Here is a 26054-nt window from a genome sequence, read left to right as displayed (position 1 = left end):
TTCAGACTACCAAAAAGAATTGCGGTTCTCTAGGTCAATGGCTGAACTGAAACAGGGGAGGAAGTTTTTACATTTTGGTTTTAAAAGCCTGCCTCTTCAAGCCTATTCTTAAAACACACTTGTAGGTTCAGCATCTTGACTCTGAAGTCAGTTTTAAAATGAGACATTGAATTATTTACGTTTTAAAATACTGAAAGAATTCCAACTTCTCAGTCTTTTCTTTGTTCTAACTCATCACCAATTTGGAGATAATTTTGTAGAAAGTTTTGATTCCTTTCAAGTAATGGACTGTTCCAATGGAAAAGCTAAACCTACATATATATTTATTCTATTGTTTCCCCTTCTAGTAGTAAAAGGGCAATGTTTGAGATTTGCTGAACTGTTTTGATTATGTGGTGAAGCCTCTGATTTGATCCAGGTATTTCTTTGCTATAATTGTTTTTTTACACAAAGTATGTACATAGAATTCTTCTTCCCAGAACCCAATAGGAACAGACAAGAAACAGTTCATCTGGGCATGCTTCCAAGCCTGTCTTTTCAGACCAATCTGCTCAAAAGAAGCTTGGTTTTGGATTCTTCTAAGGGGAAATGCTACTTCAAATTCTCCTGCCTCTCCTGCTGCACCTCTTGCTTTTCTGCTTCTACAGCTGTGTTCCACCCACTGCCCGAGCTCTGCATTACTGAACAATGGTAATTCCCACCATCCCCCAAAAATCACCACCTTAGTCTTTCACATTTCTACCTATTTTCTGCTTTGGACACAGACTTGTCTTTTTTCCTTGTTTGCTTTCATAAAGGAGCTTTATTCAGTTGAAATTAAGAGAATCAGTGTGCCAAAAAGCTTGATTATGATTGCCAAAAATAAGCTTGCTGGAAACCATTTCTTTAAATGCCATAGACCTTCCATTGTCCAAGTGGAATAAGGAACACAGATCTCTTGTGGAACATGTCTCTGATTCATCCCCACTTAACTAACACTGCATAGTTGCTTCATATCCCAAATATCCTCTTAGCTATGACATTGTGCCTTGAATCATATTTCATCTTCTAATGATGCCTTTGAAACTAAAGTATGTCTAAAAACCCCAATATTTTTCAAGATACACAATGTAGGAAATTTTATCATTGCTTGTAGAAACTTTTAACAAGAAAAGACAGCTGAGGAAAGGAAGACATACAAATTAAGCTTTTTCTTCTACATGAGGAAAAGGTCAATCCACCACACTAATTGGTGATGGTGCTATGAGGGGTTTTGAAAGTAAGATCTTGTAGCATCGGGAAGGCGAAAAGATGCCCTGGCAGAGAAGAAATAGCCCTAGGAATGCTTAGCACCCTTCTGGGGTAGCATGGAGAAGCTAATAGCCAGCTTTCAAGGTAGTTGAGGTGCTGAAGCAACAAAACAACAAAAAGGAGCTTGTTTAGAAAGCAACCTAAAATTGTGTTCTCTTCCGTATTTGTCCCCTTGGTCACAGACCCCATTTTATTTCTTCCTTATCTTAACAGATGAAGTAAAATTACTTTTTTTAACTGAAATGTTGTGATAAAGCAGGACCACGTAGAAGCACAGGTGCATACTTTTCCAAGGACATGCGCAATGCTCCTGCAAGAACTGAGTCCTGATTTTGCAGAGAAAAAAAATCTGCTGTCCAAGTTTGCAAGGAGCTGCTGGCAAGCATTGGAAAAATTATTTCCAAGTGAGGAACAATATTTTAGTGACTAAAATGTTTCCAGATTCCTCAAGAAGCTCTGTCTAGGATGAAACACTATGAAGCTTCCTCTCAACAGCTTCTTACCTAAAAAAAAGGGAAAATAAACAGTAAGGAGATCTTCCTTGCTCCCTTCCTCATGAATGTCACTCCTACACACTAGTTGGAATCACAACTAATGTGCTATGACCAAGACTAGGGTCTTGTATTCTGGGAATCAATGTAGTCTGCAGAGAAGGAGAAATGTGTGGCAGGTGTGGAGACAAAGGGAGGCACTGCCCTACTACTCTTCTGAGAAACAGGCACAAGTTAACCAAATGTAAAGAAAATAACTATTTTCAGCAACCCTTCAAACCACCATATGAAGTAGAAAATGCAATCACATACCACCTATCACAGAACAAACAGCAGATGTGATCTCATTAAACCCTGATTTGATATTATGCAAATTTTCCTTTTGTACATTTCCATCTAGACTTTGTTAACACAAGTCTGTGTTAGCTCCCAGTGAGAGAAACAAATAGGTGGCATTGAGAAGGACAATGTTTTCTGGTAGTAGTGGTAAGAATGACTCCTCCATCAGAAGAGAGCAGCTCAAAGGCCACAGCAATCTCTAGCAACCAGTGTTTTTAATGAGTCCCTGTTCTAGCCCTTCAGATAGGATGGCCTTGACCCCTGACCCCTGACCCTGAGTTGTTGGGAAATACCTAAAGGCCATAGATAGATTTGCAGAGAGAGGGCAAAGAAGCCTGTAGGTCCTTGTGTGCTCTCACGCCCTGGTGCTCCAGCAGCTAGGCAGCTTTCAGGTCCAAACTCAAAGTACAATAATTAAACCTGTTGCTTTTCCGACCTCTAAACCTTGTTCAGGAATAATGTTTATTCTGTGTTGTACTGGCAATAATATAATCTGTTTTGCTATCACATAATAGTGTAAAACCCAGGACATGGCACAGAATGGTAATACTGTCAGCAGTGTCAGATCAACAGTCAAAACTGCTTTTGCTCTGGCAATATGCCATGTATAACTTCGTATTTCACATGACTTTGCCATTTATGGTAGAGGCATTATTTCTTCTCATCTTTTAAATTGTTTTTTTGTTCTCAAGTTTGATCACTAGCCTGAGATCTGGCAATTTGAGCACTTTTCATCAGCATTAGCAACAGCATGGAAAAACTAAACTTTTAACACCATATTCAGCTTGTTATAACTAAGTTCGTGCTATACAGAATCAGCTGGGTAAAATATATGAAAAACAACTAAATAAATCTGTGCATTTCAGCATCTTCAAGACATTCTTTGTGGAAATCTACATGGTAGGTTACTTAAAGATCTTTCATAAAGACAGTGACGTGGAGAGCAGACTAGTTATTGTCTAATGTGTAATATTCAGCCAAGGAGAGCCTTTTTAATGGTTGGAAAAATTTTATTGTTAAATTAATTAAAATTTGTATTATTACAAAGGACATTAGAGTTGAGAGAGACAATGACCCTAAACCGCAAGAAAAAATTAATATTGTTTCACTCTTATGAAGATGTATAACTATTGTGAGAAAGATACATGGGTAAGCTCCCACAAAATATTTGGATAAAACATTGGCATGAAATGCTGGCAATGTTATGTAAATATTGTGATGATTAAATGTCTAATTAATTATTATTATTATTTGCATTACATCCATATTTGAACACTCTAATTAAAGCACAGTTCTGCTGAGTTCAATGCTATACAAATATGTCAAGGGAAAAGCTCCATTTCCCTGGTGAATCTGCAATCCAAATAGCAAATGCAAAGCAGAGAGAGAGAGAAATTTAGAAAGTGACTTACCCAAGAGTATATAGTAAGTCACTGTCAGAACGATGGGAAAAAGAAATTCAAAACAAGCAGGAAGATCCATTAGAACACTGGGATGAGAAAAATGAACTTGTGTTAATTTTTTCAATTTCAATGGAAGAATAAAAAGAAACTTTGGTGAAATACTTTTGGCTAAATACAGAAAATTCAGTTTTGGAAATGCTGCATCTGTGACTTGTGTTACCATTCACCATTGTGGATTAATCTTCCCAAGCTGAGTACAAGGTGGTTTCCTTTTCAACATAGTCATCACTGCCAGCCTTGGTAATGTATGCCCTACAAAAGTCATCCAGGTACTGGAGTCCAGCTCACAGAGAAAATAAACAGACAAAGCACAATTTCCAGGTGGAAATTACTGGGTGTATAATTTTGGTAGTAAGCTATGGTTTTGTTCAACCAAAGCTACAACCTTCTACTTATTTGGAGTTTTGTTCAACTCCAGTTTCAACAACTTTAGTCACTTAAAAAGGCACCTCTTTCAAATCCCTCATGTGGGTTAGAAATCTCAACATTGTTAAGGAAAGCCTATATTATGAAAAGGGAAAAGATAAATTAATCATTGTCTGCCTTATCTGATGTTGAAGAATTTTTTTAGGCAGAAGTTTTCAACCAATCTTATAAAGAAGGTTCATTTCTACTCACTCTTTAATTCGCAATTCACATTTATATTTGCACCCAATTGCAGAATTCATGACCCAACCTCTGCAATTATATTTAGAGATATTTTAAATATAAAACAGAACACCCCAAGAAACAGCACTTTCTTCTTCCATTTCTTCCCCCCTCCTGATGAAACACACCTCAGAAGTCTTTTAAAAGAATGATCATGTAATAACTTGCAATAAATCCCAACACCAGTTTTACTGCAGCTACAGCTAAGCTATACCCAGGACCAGATCAAGGGATGAGAAAAAGGTAATTTTCTGTCACCTTTGTTATCCATTCTCATTTCTCACACAGTAAAAAGCAATGAGCTAGTTCAGTTATCAGGAAAATTTAGAGGAGCCTTTCTGAATTAGTTATCTGCAAGGAGCCTCAGACATCTGTCCCACCAATGGCAGAGCTCCACGGTGAAGAAGCAGTAAGAAATCACCTCTTCCCACCACATGACACCAAACACAGAGGGAAGCTGGGAAGAACAAGACCTGTGCAAGGTCACCACACCCAGGATTGGAAATGGTATAAAATCCTGCATAAGGGGTCAAAGATATGCCTAAAACTTCCAAGAAGATCAGACTACTGTATTAGAAACTCTGTAATAGGCTATCTGCTATGACTTTTTATCCTCAGACCACTACAATGTTATCTTGAAAATAAACAGTAGGACTTTACTATTTCTGCAGGAAAATGGATATCTGCTGGGATATCTGAGGCTCCTCCTAGCTGTCCCTGGTAATGGCACCTTCTCCTGCTTATTTGTGACCCCAGCTAGCCATCAAAACTTCCTACAGCATCCCAGAAAGCAGAAGGGGACAACACCAAAAAGGTGAAGCATTTGCAAAAGAGGTCTGAAGAGCCCAGAAGTATTGCAGATCACAGCACGCCACAGAGATGTCCAAGCTCAGCAAATGAAACACAGCTGATTGCCTCCACAGCCAGAAGGAGGGCTCAAAGCTGAAGGAAGGCACAATTCAATTATCTTGGAAACATTTTGATGGTCCCATGGACTTTATGACTGTTGATGACACCAGAAACAGCAAAGCTGAATCTATGATAGCCTGTTTGAGATAAATACATTAGCTGTGGTCAGTGTGACAATCTGTCAGGGTAGGAGGAACTAAGCAGGCAGCAGCCAAGATACAGATCCCTTCCTGACTGGCTTCATCACATGTATACCACTCTGAAGAGATAAATATTGTAGCAGCTTTTCTGGTAAAGGGCAATTACCAATTCAGCAGCACCAACTGGCTAATGAGGAACTGAATTAACAGAGCTGACAAGAGCTCAGTTCCCCCACATTGCCTGGATTATATTGGCCAGGGAAAGAAAGAAGCATATATCCAATTCATGAAGGTGTGCATTAGACCCACTTAATCTTGCTGCCTAATTTCCATCCCCTCAAACACCACCAGCCCCATGAGTTTTTGCACCTATAAGAGCTGGAATTGGCTCTACTATAGGTATGATTTAAATAATTTAAACTTGAATAAAATATATTATCTAGTTCATTTTCTAAATTTTAATGCTGTATGTTAATCAAAGGTAAATGAATCAAAAGTACTCCACAAAAAGCTAGATAGAGGAAATGGGAACTTTTAGTATGGTTTTAGGTAATTGATCTTCTTTATCACAATCTGGGATTTTGCAATCATTATTTCATCTTTTTTGTGCCTGAATCTTTCCTTCTTCATGATGGTTTGATCCTTTTTGCCAAGCCTCTTCAGCTGTAGAAAGCTTTGGTTTTCTTTCCAGTTCAGGTTCCCGTCTGACGCTTCTAATCCTCATTTTCATTCTTGCCAGTTAGTCATCTGATTTCTTTGATCCTTTGTAGCAAACCTTGAACTCTGTTTTTATTCAGATTAGAATCCAGCATCGAGAAGTAATGTTTTCTTGTAGCTTTGTAGCCTCTAGCTTGTTAAATCTTGTTTATTTTTTTCCAAAATCTTCAATTGCTGCACTTAAATTTTCTGTGGTTTCAGGCCATGTTTCTGATTTACATGCAGCATCTGTGACAACAGTTATCAGCCTCTAACAACTGCAAGGGGTGAACATCTTCCATGCCTTCTCTTTTTTTCAGTTTCTAAATGTTGTTTAGGCAGTACAGCTGGCATACAGCACTGGGAGATCAGTAAGAGATCAGTAAGTTACTGTTACTGCAACAGGCACTGCTTGGACTCTCACAGCCTTGCAGGTGTGTAGGACAATGAGATCTTTCCAGGTCTTACATTCACTGAGGTGAGGGAAGCACTCTGAGGATCTCCACTGTTGTACGGGAAGTTCCTGAAAACTCTTGTAATTTAGGGTGTCCAGGCTGGCATCTCAGAGCACCACCACAGCATAAATGATTGCTCCATGTGTGTGCCAGAGTACAGCCCACTTCAGACGACTGACAACACAATTCATCCAGTTCATGCAGAAGAGGATGGTGCTTGGCTTTAGCATAGGTCACCTGGATGAAGATGCTAGCAGACAGGAGGATCCCTTCCTTGGTGTGCTCTAATGATAATGAATTCTTAGTAGCCAGAATGGTCATCTGAAGTATCACTCCAGTGTGATCCAACTAAATTTTCCTGGAGGTTCCTGTACACAAAGAGGAGGGAGGAAGTTTTTCAATTGAAACTAGTGGAAGCAATAAGTTGAATGGGGTAGCTGAGTTATGGTCTTATGAGGTGAGTCAACTGCTATAAACATCAGTGTTAACTGCTAATTCCTTGTAGAGGACATTGTTGGACAAAGTGTTTAATCCTCGATTTGGATGCACCACTGTTCCTTAATTGGTTTATCAGTATGGCCAGTGCTGTTGGGATTAGAACAAAGGTTCTTTGAATAAATCACCTAGCAGTGTATTCATCTCTATGCATGGGGCAAGAGAGGGCATGGAATCCTTAGCTTCAGAGCAATACAATGCTCTTAGGCCTCCTCTTGAAGGATCCCATAAGGATTTTTGGAACCATGTTTATTTTCCACCAGACGCTCCCTCCTGGAGACTTCAATGTCATGAGTCTAGGAATTGTTCAGACATTATTAGTACAGCAGTCCTTAGAAGTACATGAGATGGTTAGTGTTAAGGATGTTAAGCCAAAAATACCCAAATCTTTGCATTCTCAGACAGACATAAACATGCTGAACATTTCTCTGGGGCCTGGCTTTCTCTGAATAGGACAGACCATGCCTGTACATGAATCCCAAAGGTTCAGAGTTTGGCACAGAAGACATCATGGATGCAAAACAGTATTGAACAGGGCTAGAAGATATAGACTTTGAAAAAATATTAATTTCAAATAAGAAAGGGATAAAAGCTCTTCACACCTTTGCACAAAGGTTTACAGATTTTAAAGTTTGCAAAAAGGGTGAGCTGAGAAGTCATTGGGTTGCATTTGAAGAGTGCTAGAGAAGAGCCATTAATTCTGTGTTCTTTATAGTCATGCATGGAAGCACGAAAGTCAGAGTTTATACACATGTAAATATATACATTTATATATATATAAAATATATACATTTATACACATGAAAGATCCTGCTATTCAGATTTCTGATTTCTCACACACATGTGCCTCTGGGTCCACGCTGATGAGTACTCAAGAAACACAATATGTTGTCAAAACAGAAATATAGACAGACAGACAACATGAAACAATGCCAAGAAGCCATGAATATGCTGACTTAAAACACTGTTAACAAATTTTAAGGACTGACAAGCTACATAGCTCCCTTAAGCACACCTAATCAAGAAATTAAAGGTCAAGGGATCACTGTAGAAGTCCTTCGGAACGGACTTTTTCTGTAGGAAGTTTAGGCATCTGTTTGTCCAGTAAGACCCATTATTTGTCCAATAAACACCAGTTTATGTTTTTTGTCCCATACGTGTGGGAAAAACTGGAGCATTGGTACTGATTCCTTGACCTCTTGCTCTGATGTTCTGACCAACAATATAACTAAGCATTGATTCTTTCCAGTTGTCATGATACACCTGAGACATTGCAGATACAAACGCTGAGTGGGAAAGAGATGTTGTGTGAAGTTTTCTTAGTAATTACCCTAAGCAGAGATGATTGTTTGTCTTTTGGTCTTATCTGTCAGGCTTTAATTGCTTCCCTGGTTCCCTACAGCTGCAGATTTTCTTTTCCTAAGCCTCTTTCTCTTCCAAATACATTTCTTGCATTTCTTACCTGTATAAAGCTACTGAGCCCTTTGTTGCCATGGTTTCCTTAAATGTTCCCATGTTTGTCCTCTCCCATTTTCCACAACATACAATTCAAAAACTTTTGTCAGCCAGGATCTTAATTACTGATATAAATCACTTAAGTTAACAAGACCTGTTAAAGAGACCTTTAACACTGTGATATTTTCAGTTTATGTTTTTGATTTAGCCATTTGCTAAGATTTGACAGAAAACAATTTTCTGTTTCCTAAAGCTTTACTGCATTGTAATTCATAAACAGTGTGAAATAAGAAAGAATTATTCAAAAAGTAAAACCTACAAATATAAAAGCTAGCTTCACCCAATTCTTAAAATACAGTTTTTCAAACAGCTTGCCTAACTATGGTATTCCAGGTCCCAATGATATCTTCACCTTCCCTGGGTCTTCATGCTGCTTAACAAAGAAGGTAAAGCATTTTGTCCAAGATGGTAATTTGTGCCCCAAAAATGCATCGTTCATAAGGATAGTCAAAGATGAGACTAAATAAAAAAACCAGGGAGGAAAAGTTCATGTTACTTTTCTTCCATCTACTCACACTACATTCCAGTTTCAAGGCTGGTGGCTGCTGGACAAGCAGGAATAGCCACATTTGTTTGAGTTTCTCTGTCATTGGATTGCACAGATACTTATGTGTACATACAAGCCAAATAGTTACTCATTCATAAAAGAAACAAAACCAAAATTACAAAACACCCACGAAACACCAAACAACCTCTGATTTATTTGACTCACACCCAGAAGTTCCTTCTGACGTCTTGTAAAGAGAAAGCATATGAAGCACTAGCAATTCAATAGTAGCATTCTGGGCAGGAAATCTCACCAATAGATAATGATATCTTTAACAGTGACTACCAGAAATTTATATTTATTTATTTTCATGGAACTCGTTAAACACGAAGCACCACATGAGCAATGGGACAGGGGGTGTGTGCAGAGATGCCGCCCGGTGAGCACACCTCACACACCCCCTGCTCCTACATTTCGCATTGATGTACCACCGGCCACATCGGCAAGCATTCCGTACTTTCGGAACGAAAAGCCGAACGCCCGGCGGCGGAGGCCGGACGAGTGCCTCTGCTGTAAGGCCGCTGCGCAGAGCCCGGCGGCGCCGCGCCCGGAGCCGACGGTGCAGAGCTCAGGAGCTGCTAAGGTCGCGTAAGAACGGAGGGACTTTACACCGCCAGCCTATCCTGCAGCGGCGGGAACTCCTGCTCCCTCCGGGGGGACACCGCTCTCTCAGGGGGGACACACCGCTCCCTCAGGGGGGCACCACTCCCTCAGAGGGGACACCGCTCCCTCAGGGGGGACACCGCTCCCTCAAGGGGGACACCACTCCCTCAGAGGGGACACCGCTCCCTCCGTGGGACACACCGCTCCCTCAGAGGGACACCTCTCCCTCAGAGGGGACACCGCTCCCCGCCCGGCCCCGCTCCCGTTGCCTCTCCTGGTTCCACCGTGTCCCTTGTGCAAGGGCGCCATCTGGCGGGAGCGGCGGGCGGCGGCGCCGGGGCTCCTCTCCCTCCGCCGCGGAACGCCCGGAGCCGGGCGGCCCACGGAAGCTGGGGAGCCCCAGGGAGCCCCGGGCGGCCCACGGAAGCTGGGGAGCCCCGGGGAGCCCCGGGCGGCCCACGGAAGCTGGGGAGCCCCGGGGAGCCCCGGGCGGCCCACGGAAGCTGGGGAGCCCCGGGGAGCCCCGGGCGGCCCACGGAAGCTGGGGAGCCCCGGGGAGCCCCGGGCGGCCCACGGAAGCTGGGGAGCCCCGGGGAGCCCCGGGCGGCCCACGGAAGCTGGAGTGCCCCGGGCAGCCCCGCGGCCCCGGCTCCGCCGGCAGCACGGCCTCTGAGGCGTCCGGCACTTTGAGGGCCAAAAGCGTAGGAAAGGCGCTAAAGAGGACTCGGCAGAGCGTCGCTGGAAGTGCCAGGGCTAAGGCAGGAGAAAAGCCTGGTTTTTAAATCATTGCTGTAATTTTTTCAGGGGAAGGTGTAATTTCGAAGGGATTTAGTCACAAGATATCAGTTTGTCGTAATAGACCGGTCAGGGTGGCGCAGGGGAAGTTCCCGGAGCCGGCCGGTCTTCCCAAAAATAAAACACAGGGCACAAGAGGAGAGAAGCGAGCAGGGGCCAGTTTCTGCGAGAACGGGAATTCACAGCTTCCAAGGCTCGGCTGCTGAAATAACTACTTCAGGGACAAATTTAAATGCACGTACAATCTCACACTCATGAAAAACGTTCAGGGAAATATTCTAATCAAAGGTTGCCACTAAAATGAAGTATTTGGGGGCTGGCCGCCCACTCATTTTCATCATAAGGATGCTGAATTCCTGCTCCTCCAGGAAATTTGTTTTAAAAACTCCTCAAAGATTTTATGCCTGAATGTTCATGTTTCTCTGCTGCAAAAGCATGGTATTCTCTGTACCAAACAAACCACAGTTACAATGCTATTTTCTATACACATACTTTTCACCTCTTTTTTTTCTCTACTTGCTAGTTTTCCTCAAAAAGAAACAAAACCAACGCAGTCTGCACACACACACAAAAAACCTAGAGCCCAAAAAACCTACAAAAACTGACCATGTTTTTGGCAGCTCAGAATCTCTAGTAATCTGCAGTTCTCTCCTTCAGAACTGCTGCCTCTGAATTTTAAAATTACTCATCTCAAGAGAAATTGGTATGCTGGCAGAAGAATAAATCTCAATAGGTGTATAAGAATCTGTATTCATCCAATCTCTCATTCAGGATCTTGCTTTGTAAGACAGCATTTCATAATAAGTCAGGTTTTGCTTTTCTGCTTTTTTGTTGTTTAAACTGACAAGCAGTAAGCTACCTTTTCTTTTTATCCTCCATCACTAAAAAGTTAGCAATTTTCTACAACAATAAATGGAACATGGTAGAAAAAGTAAAAAACTTACAGTGAAAAATGCTTGGGAAAAAAATCTTGAAAAATCATACTTACTCTTGTTTGTAATGTGTGAAATTATTACAAGTATGTTCACTATGAGTACTATTGATACATTACTCACAATTTAGCTAAATTCAATGAACCACATACTGTGCCCATCTCAGTAGGTGACTCATGCATTTTGTATTTCAAGTATCAAATGTTTGCCAAAAACAGTATTTTAAAAAGTAGGAAAATTGTTGAAAAGGGCTTGTGAATAGGTTGGGACTACCCACAGGCAGCTCTTACTTATGTTCTGACCACTTACGTAGGATTTCATGGCACTACTGTAGTATTCTGCTAGAAGTAGTGCTTAGCCACAGCAGCCCCACCTTATACACTTCATGTCTTTTTCTCACATATATTGTACTTCCTTTAAATACACACACATTAGAATTTAATGCGATACTTTAAAGCAGTTGTGTTTTAGAGAGAAAAGCCTGCAGAGTAAACATTTTCCCTACAGAGTTACTGCTCCGTAATTTTATACACATTTCCTAATTTTCCTAGCACCATGCTTTGCCCTTCTTAATTTAAATGTAAAAAAAGAAGAAAACAAATCAGCAATGTCAAAAGAATAATTTAGCTGATCCCTGAATAATGTATAATACTATTTTAAATCAAATATTTCAATGTAAAGCTCCAGAATCAGGTCTGCAGGAAGGAATAGGCTTCAGTCCTCCTGGTGCTGACACCTTTTCACAGTTTCAACACCTGCGGGGTGACAAAGGAGGCCACTACACGTTGAAGACTCGGTAGGTTAGCTTAGATTTAGGCAGCTTTCCAAACCCATTTATACAGACCTCAGAATGCATCTGGATCTAATTTTTAGCTTCAAACAAGAGTTACCTGATCCCATAATATCGTATATTGCATCCAGGTATTATAAACTTCCCTGTAAAAGCAGAGAATCGTGTGTCTTCATGGTGTGTGATGAGGACAATTTTTATTTTTTTTTCACCGGGACCTGTGAATTGTACATATTTATAGAGGGTGCGACTTTCAGTGTCTATTTTCTGGATGCCTTAGAACAGGTGAAATATTTGGTGAAATATTTTTGAACGTTTGGTGACTCCTTTAAATTGGTATCAAACCGTGCAATTTCATTACTGATCATCTTCTTTCCCAGCATTCCTGTGGCACTTTCCCTCATGAGCTGGCTCTTCATAGAGTCCCTTCTGATCCCTGGAAGAAGCCAGTACAGTGTCACCAAAAAGGTGATGAACCTAGGGTTCACAGAATCGTAGAATGATTTCAGTTGGAAGGGAGGATCATTGAGTTCCAACACCCCTGCCATGAGCAGGGACACCTTCCACTAAACCAGGTTGCCCAGGGCCACATCCAACCTGGCCTTGCACACTTACGGGGATGGGGCATTCACAGCTTCTCTGGGCAACTGGTGGCAGCATCTTATATCCAGTTCCTAATACTTAATCTAAACCTTCCCTCTTTTGGTTTAAAGCCATTACCCCCTTTTCCAACCACTTGTGTCCTTGGAAAAAGTCTCTCTCCAGCTTTCTGGGAGGCTGCTATAAGGTCTCTGTGGATCCTTCTCTACTCTGGCTGAACAGCCCAAACTGTCTCAGCCTCTCTTCAGCACCTCTTGACAGTTGCTCAAGCCTTCTAACCATCCTTGTGGCCTCCTCCTCCTCCATGGGATAATGTTGACTAGGGATATATTAAATTGATGGAGTCACAACTTTCATATATATGCAGAAGTGGTAAAATTAAGCATAATATTGAACTCTGAACTTCAATTTAATAAATTAAAAACCTGGTGTGAAGCATGTTTTATTCATCATTTTGTCAACCACTTCATATTTGTACCCTGTTTTTCTTGTAAAAACTGTCAAAAGAACACATGTGGAAAAGTATTGTGGGAAAACATTTTATATATTTTAGATTCATTTAATGAAATGTAGCAACCAGACAGCAAGTAGGAAAAACAACATCAGTATGCCCTGACAATTCTCTAAAGGCCTTTACCAACTGTTTTGTAAGAGGATCATTAGCGTCCTGCCTATGAAATTACCAAAATTGATTTCTTCATATTGACATGGGTGAAAGTAATGATACTTGAAGGAAATACTAAATTTTAAGCAGAGAAAGTATACATATTTTGCTGGTAATATAAACTTGTCCAAGTGCTCTACATTGGGAGTGAATGCATACACAATATGGAAAATCTCAAACAACATAGAGTTTGTATTTTTTAATACTTTAAGGCATTGCTCCACTTGGGAAATCATGTTAATTGTTAAATGATGACAGCTGTAATATTAACATTTTCAACAAGGGGCCAGATTATTGCTTTACTATCCATGCATCATGCTAGAAATGCTTTTTAACATCAGAGACTCAATATTTATCAAGAGAATTTGATTTAGTAATAACCAGTATAACAGTACTCCACAGTTTCCATTAGTTTGATTGAATGTTATATCTGTCTAAGCAAACCGAGCATTAGGCGCTTCAGTGAAAGTCACTTGTCATAGAGAAAAATATAATGCATGAATATTTCATTAGTAGATGAATACCCATCAAAACTTTACTTGAAATGCTTGAAAGCACCTACTGAATGCTTGCCAGTTATTTCATAAAACAGAGATGGTAGTAATGCTGCTGTTGAAACAGGAAAAAATCTATTAGATCATTTAACATACTAAAACAATTATGGTATAATTATAAGGAACGTAATTATATGTTCTTGATGTCTTTAACAGTGCAAGCCTCACTAATTAACATTAGAAATTCAATCAAAACAAATTATGCTTTAAAATTTAAGGATGAACTTAAAGAGAAAGATCACATTTACCAAGTCAAACAAATATAACTTGAAATTCCACCTGATAGTAGGCAAACTCTTCATATGCATGTTTGCAGTCTCCCTCTCTTTCCATCTTATATAAATGTTACTTACTGTATTTGGAGATATATCAGTAGAGAGAGGTGGAGAGAGAGAGGGAGATAGGTATGTATACATACACTCAAATTACCATTATAGAAAGCTATAGTGTTAGTTTTGCTTGAGGCAAAATCCAATAGAGATTCCTGTGGCCTTCAGTTTAAACTTTAAAGGAAGAGATTCATACTGTTCCTACTGTATTTGGGTGTTCCCTGCATATCCCTGCATGGTGTATAAACTTATAAAATTTTCATCTCCAACTCTGCCCTTGGTTTCTATTTTACTGTCGTCTGTTACTTTTCACCTCTCAGGACTGTAGGACTTTTTACAGAACAAAGAAACCACCAGTTTTTGGGGAAAACATTCAATTCTTTTAAAAAGTTTAGGTATGTCATGTCATTAGGACAACAAAGAAGATCTGCCCAGGCCATTTCCTGTATAAACTATTCTCTTTGAAAACATCTATTTTGCAGAACTGGAACTAGCCTAATTGCTTCAATCCTGTTGTCATTCTCTGTTTTTTCTGGAAGGAATTTCTCAGAGGCTGGTTCCAGTCAAAATATACAGGTTCATTGTTTTGTTTCTTCATAAACAAAAATTCTCTTTCACTTCGAATATACATCTATGTCTCTGTCTCAGTTACCACTGTGCTGCACAGGAAGGATAGGCAGTTGCTTGTAGCCCCTGCATCCCTTCAGAGAGGGGACATCCAACCAACTGGGTTCCTTTCTCTGGGAATGTCCACTGAAGCCCAGTTCTGTAAGCAGCACAACCAGTCAGAGTGTACAGAGCAGGAGCACTTGACAACTTCAAAATATCTAGAGTAATACTTAATCCAAAAGAAAGAACTGTCATTTTTTTATTTAGTATTAGAGTGTTACATACAAAAACAAATTTCAAAACATCTGAATTTCTTATGGAGTGGAAATTCCCCATTTTTTGCTAGCTCTTGACTGCTCGTGGTAGTCTGATAAGTTTTTCTATTTGTTTAACAATATCATAAATCTAACAGAATACCTACGGAGTGTTTTCTTCTCACTGTGGAGATTAAAAGAGAAAGAGGTTCCATTATTGACATTGCATTAAACAGATGAATGTAAGAAACTTCACAAACAAAAGAAAAACAAAATTCTCCATAAAACATAGAGCATTGAAATACTATTCAATATATTTATATTATATTTGTACTGGGACTGGACCCTAGCAAACATACTTCAAATACGTTCCTCTCTCTTGCATTGAAAAGCTCCAGAATTTCATCATCATTCATAAGTACAGAAAAATGGAAGCCTCCAAGACTTGGTTTCTCTCTTTAAAAAAAAAAAAAAAAAAAAAAAAAAAGTAGCATATAGAGTAAGCACTCCACTTTTCATGTTTTTGCTTTCCACTCATTTTCTCAAATTAACTGAAGCAGAACTATTATCTAATTAATATTTTAGCCATTTTCTGCTTCTCCTTTAAGTGGATACACACATTCTAAGGTCTGATCATGAATAATGCTGAACTCTGTGGGCACCAGCCAGTTCCCTAAATGTAGGAGACCAGTGCTAATTGAGAGACCTGCAGATAGCCCAGTCAGTCATCCCAGCACAGGCAGATGGGACTGGAGGAGATGCATGCACCTTTTGGCACAGCCAGACCCCCAGCAGCTCATCCAGGTGACTCCTCAGTCAGCTGATCCTCACCATGTCTCTGCAGGTCTGCCAAATCTAGTCAAAGGTAGCAACAATTTGGTTAGCTTAGCTCCATGTTCCTGGCTGGCCTGGCACTTTTGGGGTGCAAACTCCAACACAGTGTAAGACAACAAAAATACTAGAAGAGTTAACATGATTGTGGCTTATTTCAGTTTAATCCTCAAAAACATCTTGGTATGAGGACTATGAGATTTCAAATCCTTATTGATCATTAGAAAAGCTGGTACTTTAGACCCAAGTATATTCCTAGAAACACTGGACTTTATCAGAGCACATCAGCCACAGCAGTGATCAGTGCCAGTGAAAATGTGCAAATTTTTCACAGAATAATTGCATTGGAGTATTTGAATTCTAAGAAGAAAATTCAGACAACTCCTTGCATAATTTGATTAATCAACACCTCCTCAGTGAATAAAGAGTCTCTCATGCTATTAGAGGTTGAATGGATTCAAGAGCTATGCTGGAGAATGACAGCAAAAATTGACTGAATAACACAGAAACAAACTTGTCAAGTCCCCCACATATAAGACTGCTTTCTGTTTCAGGTTCTGTTCCATTCTTCCACAGAACCAAAGATGATGGGATGTCTTCATCCTCAATATAAGCCCTTTAAATATAGCAGTGAAATGCTTTTCTTGTTATTTGACAAAATATCCCTGCTGTGGTAGGGCTGCCTAGTCTGGTTTAACCCCTTCACCACACAATGTTTCTCAGCACAGCTGGAGTATGGAGAAACCTTGTACAGTTTTTCCCTGACAATTTCTATACTACACTACACTTCCTTCTGTAAACTAGAGTTTTCAAAACAATTTTATTCAAATGTTATTTTCATATGGTTGGCTGTGCAATACAGTAGGCTTCTGTTATTTGGTTTACTGTGCAAATGTTTTTAGTAAGGCTTATAATAAAATATTTTCCAATGTCTACCATCATCTTTCCTCTTTTGAAGAATTACTTCTGTGGCCCTGGCATGCATTTTTCTGCTATTTGGAATGGCAGCACTCTTACAAATAAGTAAATAAATAGTAATAAAGAAAAAAATGTTATGTCTATTTCACTTTGAAACAAATGATTGCAAAGCAGCTGATTGCAATTGGAGAGAAGATGTAGAAAGGCAAAATGCTAGTAGTATCAATTGGAGTGAATTAACTGGGGTACTCAGGCACAGTCTCAAAAAAAGGACTGACTGTCAGAAGGAGTTTTAGTGGTGTGAAAACTTGCATTGCATTTCTTCAGCACATGGAAGAGGAATCTACCTACTTTTCCCAAAAGTACAAAAGCAATCAGGTATTTTCCCAGTCTGTTGCCTGTTAAGAGGGATGGGAAATTCTAGAATGAACAGGAATGAAAAAAAAAAAACCCACAGAAAATTTTATTGTACACCAGTACATTTTCAAGAAACATTTCTCATAAATTTTGTCTTAAAAAGGAATTTTCCAAAACACTTTTGGAAGAAAATATAGCCCTCATTGTTGATTTGCTTATTTGGCAAATAAAGGGAGAAATAGTAGAAAAAACATTTTGGATGCTGCAGGGGACTCAGACTGAGTTTCTTATGGAGTTTTCTTTTCCAAATTTTATCTAGCTATTTTAGTCATTTAAAAGATATTTTTAAACAGAAATTCCAATACACGTACTAATAATTTTATTTTTTTCTCTTTTGCTCACAACCTGTTGTGGCATTAGTTACAGTTGGTTCAATAACTTCCCTTAACACCTTCAGCCTGTCTATCACCAAGTTAAATATGTCAAGTTGTGACCAAATGCAGGGAGGATTTTTATGGGAATGTGAGAGAGGTTTCCAAATCTGCTGGTCTGAAAGAGCTTGACTTTGATTTTCAGACTTGAAAATGTTAGACTGGTTTTTTTCCTAGAGTTACCTGAGATGCACATGTACTGCACATTTCTTCAGTATTTTGAATCCGCAATTAAATGGGTTTAGCAAACAGGAAATTAGTCTAGAAGGTGAATATCCTGGCCTTAATACCTAATACTCTGAGCCCACGTTAATTTTTATTTTCCTGCTGCAAATATAGCTGTGCCTTTGTCTTAGATGCAAGGATTTCAACTTCTTATCAAAGTATTCCACCACAGCAGATTAATATTCTTTAACATATTTTATCCAGTGGTCAGGAAAAAGAAAAAGAAACTCCTTCCAGAATAAGCTTACTGCCTTCATAAATTGTGTCACACTTGCTAAATAGATTTTAATCATTATCCATTCACAAAAATTAGCAATGTGATGCATAACAAGAACATAATTTGCTGTACTGGGACAGTGACAAAGCAGAGTATTTACTTACCCTTTAATGGCCATTATCAGAAAGGAAAAGGGGAGGCACACCAAAATTAAGACACCAAGGCATTCTGACCTAATGACCAGGACCTTGGAAAAGCAGTTGTTAAATATTCACAGCTGTTAATTTTTGCAATTTCACTGTAAGGTAACACCAATGAAATGGGGGCAAAGTCAATACTGGTGTGCTTAAATGAATGGCATGGAGACCACGTAGCTATAGTATTTTCATATGTATCCACTTATGAACTGTACCTTGTGGTGTATGGTATGTGTCTGCAAAGAGATGCAGTAGTAATAAAAAGAGAAAGCAGGATCTGTCTTCAGAACTTGCTTTCCAAGAGACAAGCATGAGGGCAGAAGGAATAGCAGAGAGATGGCACAAGAGGCATTTTGCCGTCTGAAAGAGTAAAAAGAGTGAGCTACAGGTAATATGAGAAGAGATGCCATATTTGTCATCCTTCAAGGGGTGCTCAAAGAGGATGGGCTCAGTAGGGAAGTGCCAGCCTCCATAAGGGGAAGTTTCCATCCTCAGCAGTTAAGGTGGGGAGCTGCACAGTGTTGTGCATTTACATCCAAGCAGGAAATCTGACATCACTCATTTGCCACATTGTGATTCACATCTCCTTAGAGACGCTTTCCTGCCATGGAATGTGGAACTGTGGTCCTCAAGGAATAACGGTAGGAAAACTGTGAGCAATATGCTCCTAATGAAGTCAGTATGTTCTTCAAACCTTACTCTGAACCCAAAATTTCTGCTACACCTGAATGTTCAGCATTTATTTTCATAGTTACTTAAGCAAAAAAAAAGATTTCAAGATAAGGATTCCAGCTAAGTAATTTCTGACTTGCCCCTCTGGAGGACATCCCAGTTCTCTTCAGTAATGTAAGTCTTGCCTATTTTATTAACCAAACCAAAAGATACTACAATGCTAGTGCTCCATTTGCCTTGCTGTCCAGGTTCGAGATAGGATAGAGTTATTTTTCTTCCTAGTAGCTAGTAGTACAGTACTGTGTTTTTTGGATTTAATATGAAAATAATAGTGATAACACACTGTTTTGGCTGCTGCTAAGCAGTGTTTATGCTAAGTCGAGGATTTCTCAGCTTCCCACACCTCCACAACAGCAAGTCAGCTGGGGGGACACAAGAAACTGAGAGGAGACACAGCCAGGACAGCTGACCCAAAATGACCAAAGAGATAATCCATATCAAATGACATCATGAACCACGGGGAGGGGTAGCCTGGAGCCACTGCTCAGGAGCTGGCTGGGCATCAGCCCTAGGAATCTTAGGAAATGCTGACCTTCTGAATTCATTGCTTCCTGAAGGCTGGCAGGAGGTGGTTTAAGCTGATCCGTTTTACTGTGCGTTGCAACATGCAGATATCCAATTACCAATCCCCAACAAATGAAGCTGTAACCAGCAACATAATTGAATGTGCTAACAGAATTTTCTGGATTTGTCCTGCAAATGTCAATGTACTGGTTCAATTAGCTGATGGCAGCATCCTGATAAAAATTACATTTATTCATTAGTTCTATATCAAGTTAAAGCAAAGCAATTAAAATTCCCTTACACAGTCCACAGAACAAGTAGATTTAAAAACATTCACTGTACCGATTAGAAAATTAACAAATAATAAGTATTGTTGATTCTAGAAGTCTTTTTTACACCCTTCAGAGAACAAGCCTTAACGTACTGGAGGTCACATTTTAGATCTAAAATATGGAGATAATGAGACTCATTTCTTTTTTACAGTGCTTTAAAATCTCCTGATGAAAAGTGCTATATAAGACCTTGATATTATTATGATTAATGCTCATAATCACCATCTTGTCAGTACTTTTTCCCCTTCTGACCTTGTAGTTTCCATGTAGTAAAAGGCACTTACCTCACTGCTTGATCAAGCTCTTAAGACAGCTCAGGCAGCAGGTTTATGCCTCCTTTCCAGGAGGTGGATTCAAGAATCTACCTAGGTGGCTTGATAAAAGGAATGGGATGCTCTGGGGAAAAAAAAAATAAAAAAAATTTAAAAATCATTGATTGATATATGTCCAAGGAAGTTTTTCTTCTCAACTCTCAGGCTTTTTTCTCCTTGGATCACTGTCCCTTTAGGTAGCACATCCATGGAAATAATTCTGAGTGATTTTATTTGAGAGGGGATGCATTAAGGATAGCATTTTAGCAGTGAGGAGACCTCTTGTTCAGCAGCACTCATTCCACTGGAACAACTTCAGGCTTGTGGTCAAAAATTTGGATTATCTCTGTGTTGGATTTTGCCTATCTGGCATAAACTCCAGAGTGTCAGCCTCATCAGATACAGGCTTTGGAACACTGTGAAGAGAAGTTAGGGTTTAAGGAGCTGTGTTAATTACACTTTGATGCTTTTCTGCTTGTACTGGCACTGGTGTTTCTTGCAGGCTGCAATACAGCAGCCTGGCAGGCAGCAAGTTACTTCTACAGGAGCTGCATCCTTATGTGAGGTCTCAACTCTACTGCCCCACCCTAAAGCAAAACACAAACTAACTGAATAAAATCCTGGTCTCAGCAGAGTTAATGGCAAAACCTCCTCTAGCACTAACTGGACAGATGTCATCTATCCTCTGGCTGTGCAAAGTATTCTGGAAAGCTTCATTCACAGGTGGAACATTGTCTAGATTTTTTTTTAAATGTATACATTTCAAAAATACACCCTGAACACAATTGTGAATCCAGAGCAAACCAAATTTTTTTAATAGATGTCTTTGAAGGTTCAACCACTGTACACTCTTTTCCCAAGAGAAAAGTCCCATTACCGGCCAGTGCTTATTGAGTTTATAATGAGCTTCACTCATATACTTCTCTGCAAAACTAAGAAAGGGTGGGATTTTTTATACTGAAGATGTTTGAATATGAGATAAGAGCAGATATAAAATGTCTCCTTATTTACTCACATACCTATAACTGAGCTGGTCCTAAATAAGAACATTAAAGTATTCCTTTGAATGAAGGGTAACAAATTTCTTTCCTACTTGGTGGAATATTAAATTAATTTTAGCTACTTTAAAATATTTTTTTATTAAATATCAATATATGAGTCTATATCAATTATCAATGTGTGTATTAAATTCGTCAATATAAATGTGGTGATGCTGGACAAATTACTTCGATTTAAAGCTTATATAAAGAGATACGATGTCATATCTTATTCAGCTGCCATATAACAATATTCATATATCTCTACACCAGTGTAGGACCCAAACTTACAGGAAACTAGGAAATGGATATCATGAAACAAAGAGACCAAATAGGGACTTCTCTGTTGTTGCAGATTAACTAAATATTATTTCATGAACTTGATTCTTTTCTTTTGCAATGTTTGTTTCTTTGTTTCTAGGTAGCATTTCTCCTTATGAAACAGATCAGAATGCATTAAGAAAACACTTAATGATATTGTAAATAGAATAGCTGAGCAAGACTATCAAGTAAAGTTACTTGATAAATAAAGTTCATTTATTTTACCTCTCTGTTAGCTGATGTCTTGCTGCTGTAAGTAGAACACATTTGCTTTCTAGGTAATGTGACTGACCTGGGAATGCCAGTTCCCTAAGCTCTGGCAAGAAGGAATTTGTTACACATTTAAAATGAGCAGAGGTCAGCATTTTCAGGCTAATCTAGCACTGCTAGAGCAGGCTCCCCACCCACAAAACTGATGTACCGCTTGTGATAGTATATACATAACTCTGAGCCAAAACATTAGTTGATATATTTCCCTCTGGAAAATTGGAATTAATTTCCTAAGTTAATGAAACTACATGATGGTTTTGTCATTAACAAACACATGACCTACATTTTCCACAAAACAGTAGCCAACTACAAGCATTTTTTAAAAATACAAATATCTCTGGAAAAGCTTACTGAAATAAAATCAGTGAAATTCTGTTTTAAGGAGGAAAACTCCCTAGACTTAACTGAAACTTAAACCAGGAAACAGATATTTGGAATAAAGGTAGAAATATTTATGTTTCTTGTCACTAAAGTTCAAGACAAATTTCCAGAACTACATACATTCAGATGTTTAATGAGGTCTAAAATAATTGCAGTTCCACATATTTATAGCTGTTTTGACCAGCAGTTAAGATAATTAAAAGCACATAAACAGAATACCCAGTGAGCAGATTTTCTCTTTTCCTGACAATTTTTCAATGTCAAGGTTCCTACAATAGTCAGAGCATCTAAACATTATAAGGAATTAGTGGGAAATCTGCTTTGATATTTTTCCTCTAGAATTTCCTAGATACAGGCTGATTTCAAACAGGTTAGATATTCAACTGCAGGACAAGACCTGCTGACTGGTTGATTTTGTCTTAGCTTGCAAATAAAGGCAGCAGGTGGTTAGGGTCTCATCTGCATATTATCTTTGCAGCCATCCTTAATGCTGTTTGAACTTGGGTGTTACTGGAAGAAAGGTGGGGAAAGGGGAGAAGTGAGTTTGATGATACAAATTTTATTTATTAAGGAGAGCTATCCTAATTAAAAGAGGAACAAAAAAGGCCTCTAATTAGCAGTAGTTGTTTAACTATTACTCAGGAAAGAGGCAAAGAATTCATGAAAATAACGTATGAATAAATATATTCTCATTCTTAAAAATGACTCCCTAATAGTAAATGTTTAAGTGTATGTGTAGGCCACTGTAGAGGAACTGTCAATAGTGCCGTCAGACCTTGGTCTTTGGAAAATTTCGTCATCCAACAAGTTTAATAAGTCCCAAATTCACATTAAAATTTTACACTTTTCTTGACAGTCACAGGCAGGTGATCAACCCTTTTCCATGCCAGATCAGTCGCTCTCCACTCAAACTCAGATGTCTCTCCGAAATAACCTTGACTTATAATATTTTTACATTTCTTTGTGCATTTTTCTCATTGCTTTGCTGAATTAGTTGTGTTTATTTTTACCTCACTCTGCCAGCTGCACAGATACCACTAGCTGTGAGACAAAAATCTTCACAGCTGGAAACAGCCTAAAATAAGCACTGGGATGATGCCACAGATACACAGCATCAATTAGCAGCGGGAGCAGCTGTTGCAGCAAGCAAAGACCTTCCTGTGTTTGGTTTTCTCCCTTGTCATTTTGCATCAGATGACACCACTCCTCATCAGGATGCAGTCATTGCACGCGTGCTGCACAACAGTCGTTCCAGCACAGAGGGCCAGAATAAGTCTTTGGAGCCACTTATATGCAGCAAAAGCTCTATTTTGAGACTGTAAGTAGTGCACAGGGAGTTTTTGCTGGCCCTAACACATCTGAGCATCCCTTATGGGGAGCAAAGCACAGTGAGAGCTTAGTCACTGAGGAGCTGCCCTATTTTTAGGTGGCCCAGATTTATGAGAGTTTTCTGCCATCTCAGTGACACTGTCCCAAGGACAGTACATGGCACAGAAGCCTCAAAAGTCACTGATGATGCTACACAAAACTGAGGGAGTGTTATTTGCATGTAGTCCTTTTTCAAACTGTAACAAAGATGGTAGCTCAGGCTTCTGCTACTTGTCCATGATTTCATGGGGGACAGCCAGAAAGAGGGCAGGGATGAGGGGATGAGAAGGAGGAAAAGACAGTGCAAGGGAGAGGAAGAGAGAGGAGAGTGAAAAGGACACATGAAACTCAGGTTGCCAATAATAGGCCAGATAATGAGCCTGTTTCAATAAATTAGTCTTGGTAAACCAAATACAATTACCCTCCCAGTACTGTATGTGTATGCAGGTTCGTATCCTAAATGATGTTCCACCAGGAATCCAAGACACCGTCACGCATCAATCTATAATAATCCTGCTGTGGATCATGAACAGAATCACTTGAAATTACTTGCCAGCAAGACTTTCTAAATAAGAAAACATATGTAGGTACTGTGTACAAAGCATTTGGAGGGAACCATGGCATGAAATTCAATTAAATAAGCTTGTCTAAGACAAATGGCGGCTTGGAAATACACAGAAATTTCAGTGCCATCTAGGAAGGGTGCTTTATGGGTGGGATTTTGGTGGACAGGTGACTCACATTAATTCCCTCAAGCTCCTCTTCTACCAATTCTTAACATATGCAAAATTAAGCATAAAAATTATTGCAAGTTTCCAATATGTCTTTCAGAAGTACAAGTAGAGTTTAATAGAAAATAAGGAAATATGTGGCCATATTTTTGTGTATACATTGAAATGGTATCATCACAAACCACACTTGTAAAATAAGTTCTTTATCATTGAATTGTTGCATTTAATTCTAAACATAGTCAGTTGTATGGAATACAACCTCAATTTAATTGAGGTTTAATAGTTTTAAATGATTCTTTAAGGGAAATTAGTAATGCAGAGTCAAGTCCCTCACAGTTGAATCACCAAGAAAATACAAAGTGAGGCATTTAATCTCAGCTCACAATGGGACAGTTCCTCAAGAGAACTAGTAATCTTTATATTACTCACACAAATAGCAAGAAGTTTAGGGGTTTTTTTCCTTAGAAACTATTCCTCCGAGCTCCAGTAAATGCCAATGCCAGACCAAGAGAAGTGCATTTTCCATGCCTAAGTGTTTTGTTCCTCCTGTATTTTAAAGCCTCTGTGAAAATGTTAATTACCTCACCATGCCTGTTTCACAGACCATAATTCATGTAACTTCAAAAATTCTCAACAAGAAGACAAAGTCAAAAATGCCACAATTTCTTCTCTTAACTTGCTAAAAACAGTCCACAAAACTCAGACATAATTTGCATCATACACATTGAAAAATGCTTAAACTTTCAAAATATCTGTAAAACAAAATTGTAGATACTCAGAGCTGTGCTAATTTTTATACCTAGATGTACCATGTCTTTGCTGAACCACCTTCATACTGAGACTGCCCAAAATTCTTGAACCTCTTTTCCTGCTGAGCCCAGGGTGTTGGGTCTGCCTCCCTCACCTTATGCTGGTGGCAATGTCTTTTTCCCTCATCCCTTGACATCAATCCCAGCATTGGGCTGCTCAATGTACAGCAGCGAACCTCCTCTCATTTTAGAGGAAATAAGTGATGTGACCTCCCCAGATCAGGCTGGGGCTCCAGTGGGACAGCCTGTCCAGCTAATGCAAGAGGGTGTGTATGTCAAACACAAAGCCTCAGTGTATGTGAAGTCCAAGTAATCCTGACAGGGCCCCTTGTCTCTAACATCTTTGCTGTCTGGAGTTGCAGCCTTTGAATACAGTGCATGCAGCTTCTGAGGTGCACACCAATTTTAATACAAATTTACCCTTACACTTTGTGTTAGTACTGTTGGTGATGCCAACATAAGCGTTTCTGTTCTAGTTATATTATGTAAGGACATTTCCTCCACTGTTTTAATCGTCACATTTCGGCTGAGCTAAAGAGCAGAATTAAATGAAAGACTTCTTGCTCACTGGAGATTACTGGTGCAAATCCAACTGATTTAAAATAAAAGACTACCTGGTAGAAGTTATTGTATACCTTGTAAAGAGGAAGCTTATGTGCAGGCATCCACACCACAAAATCTCTCTCCAGTTAGAATCTGTGACAGTCTCAGGTGAAAATCAAATTACAGAAGAGCATCAGAGACGACATCAATCTTTTATCCAACTCAGGTAATCATGCTTGGGCTGTGGAACAGAAGTGCTGCAAACACCCCTGTCTGCACTGCACATGGACTGTGAACAAACTTAGGGCCTCTGTTCCTCGGGCTGTCAGTGCAGAGCCTTTCACAAACACTAAATTTACGTAAAAGTGTTGTAAAGTTTTATTAGGGAAAAAACACCCTTTAAACAGTTGGTTCAGTTCTC

At 39.3% G+C, this 26054-nt stretch overlaps 1 long non-coding RNA gene across 1 annotated transcript; it reads right to left on the bottom strand.

Annotated features, from left to right (window-relative positions):
• Window positions 1–296: 296 nt before the first annotated feature.
• On the bottom strand, window positions 297–18312 carry LOC131574832 (uncharacterized). The gene is made up of 3 exons (XR_009276595.1): window positions 18262–18312; window positions 3533–3609; window positions 297–1793 (listed from the first exon to the last, which is right to left on the bottom strand). It is a non-coding gene; the product is annotated as an uncharacterized LOC131574832 (long non-coding RNA).
• Between the last annotated feature and the right edge of the window lie 7742 nt (window positions 18313–26054).

This window comes from Poecile atricapillus, chromosome 1, assembly GCF_030490865.1.
Source record: "Poecile atricapillus isolate bPoeAtr1 chromosome 1, bPoeAtr1.hap1, whole genome shotgun sequence".
Classification (NCBI taxonomy): Eukaryota; Metazoa; Chordata; class Aves; order Passeriformes; family Paridae; genus Poecile; species Poecile atricapillus.
The sequence above is the reverse complement of the archived record's forward strand: the minus strand, read 5'-3'. Positions and strand labels throughout refer to the sequence as shown.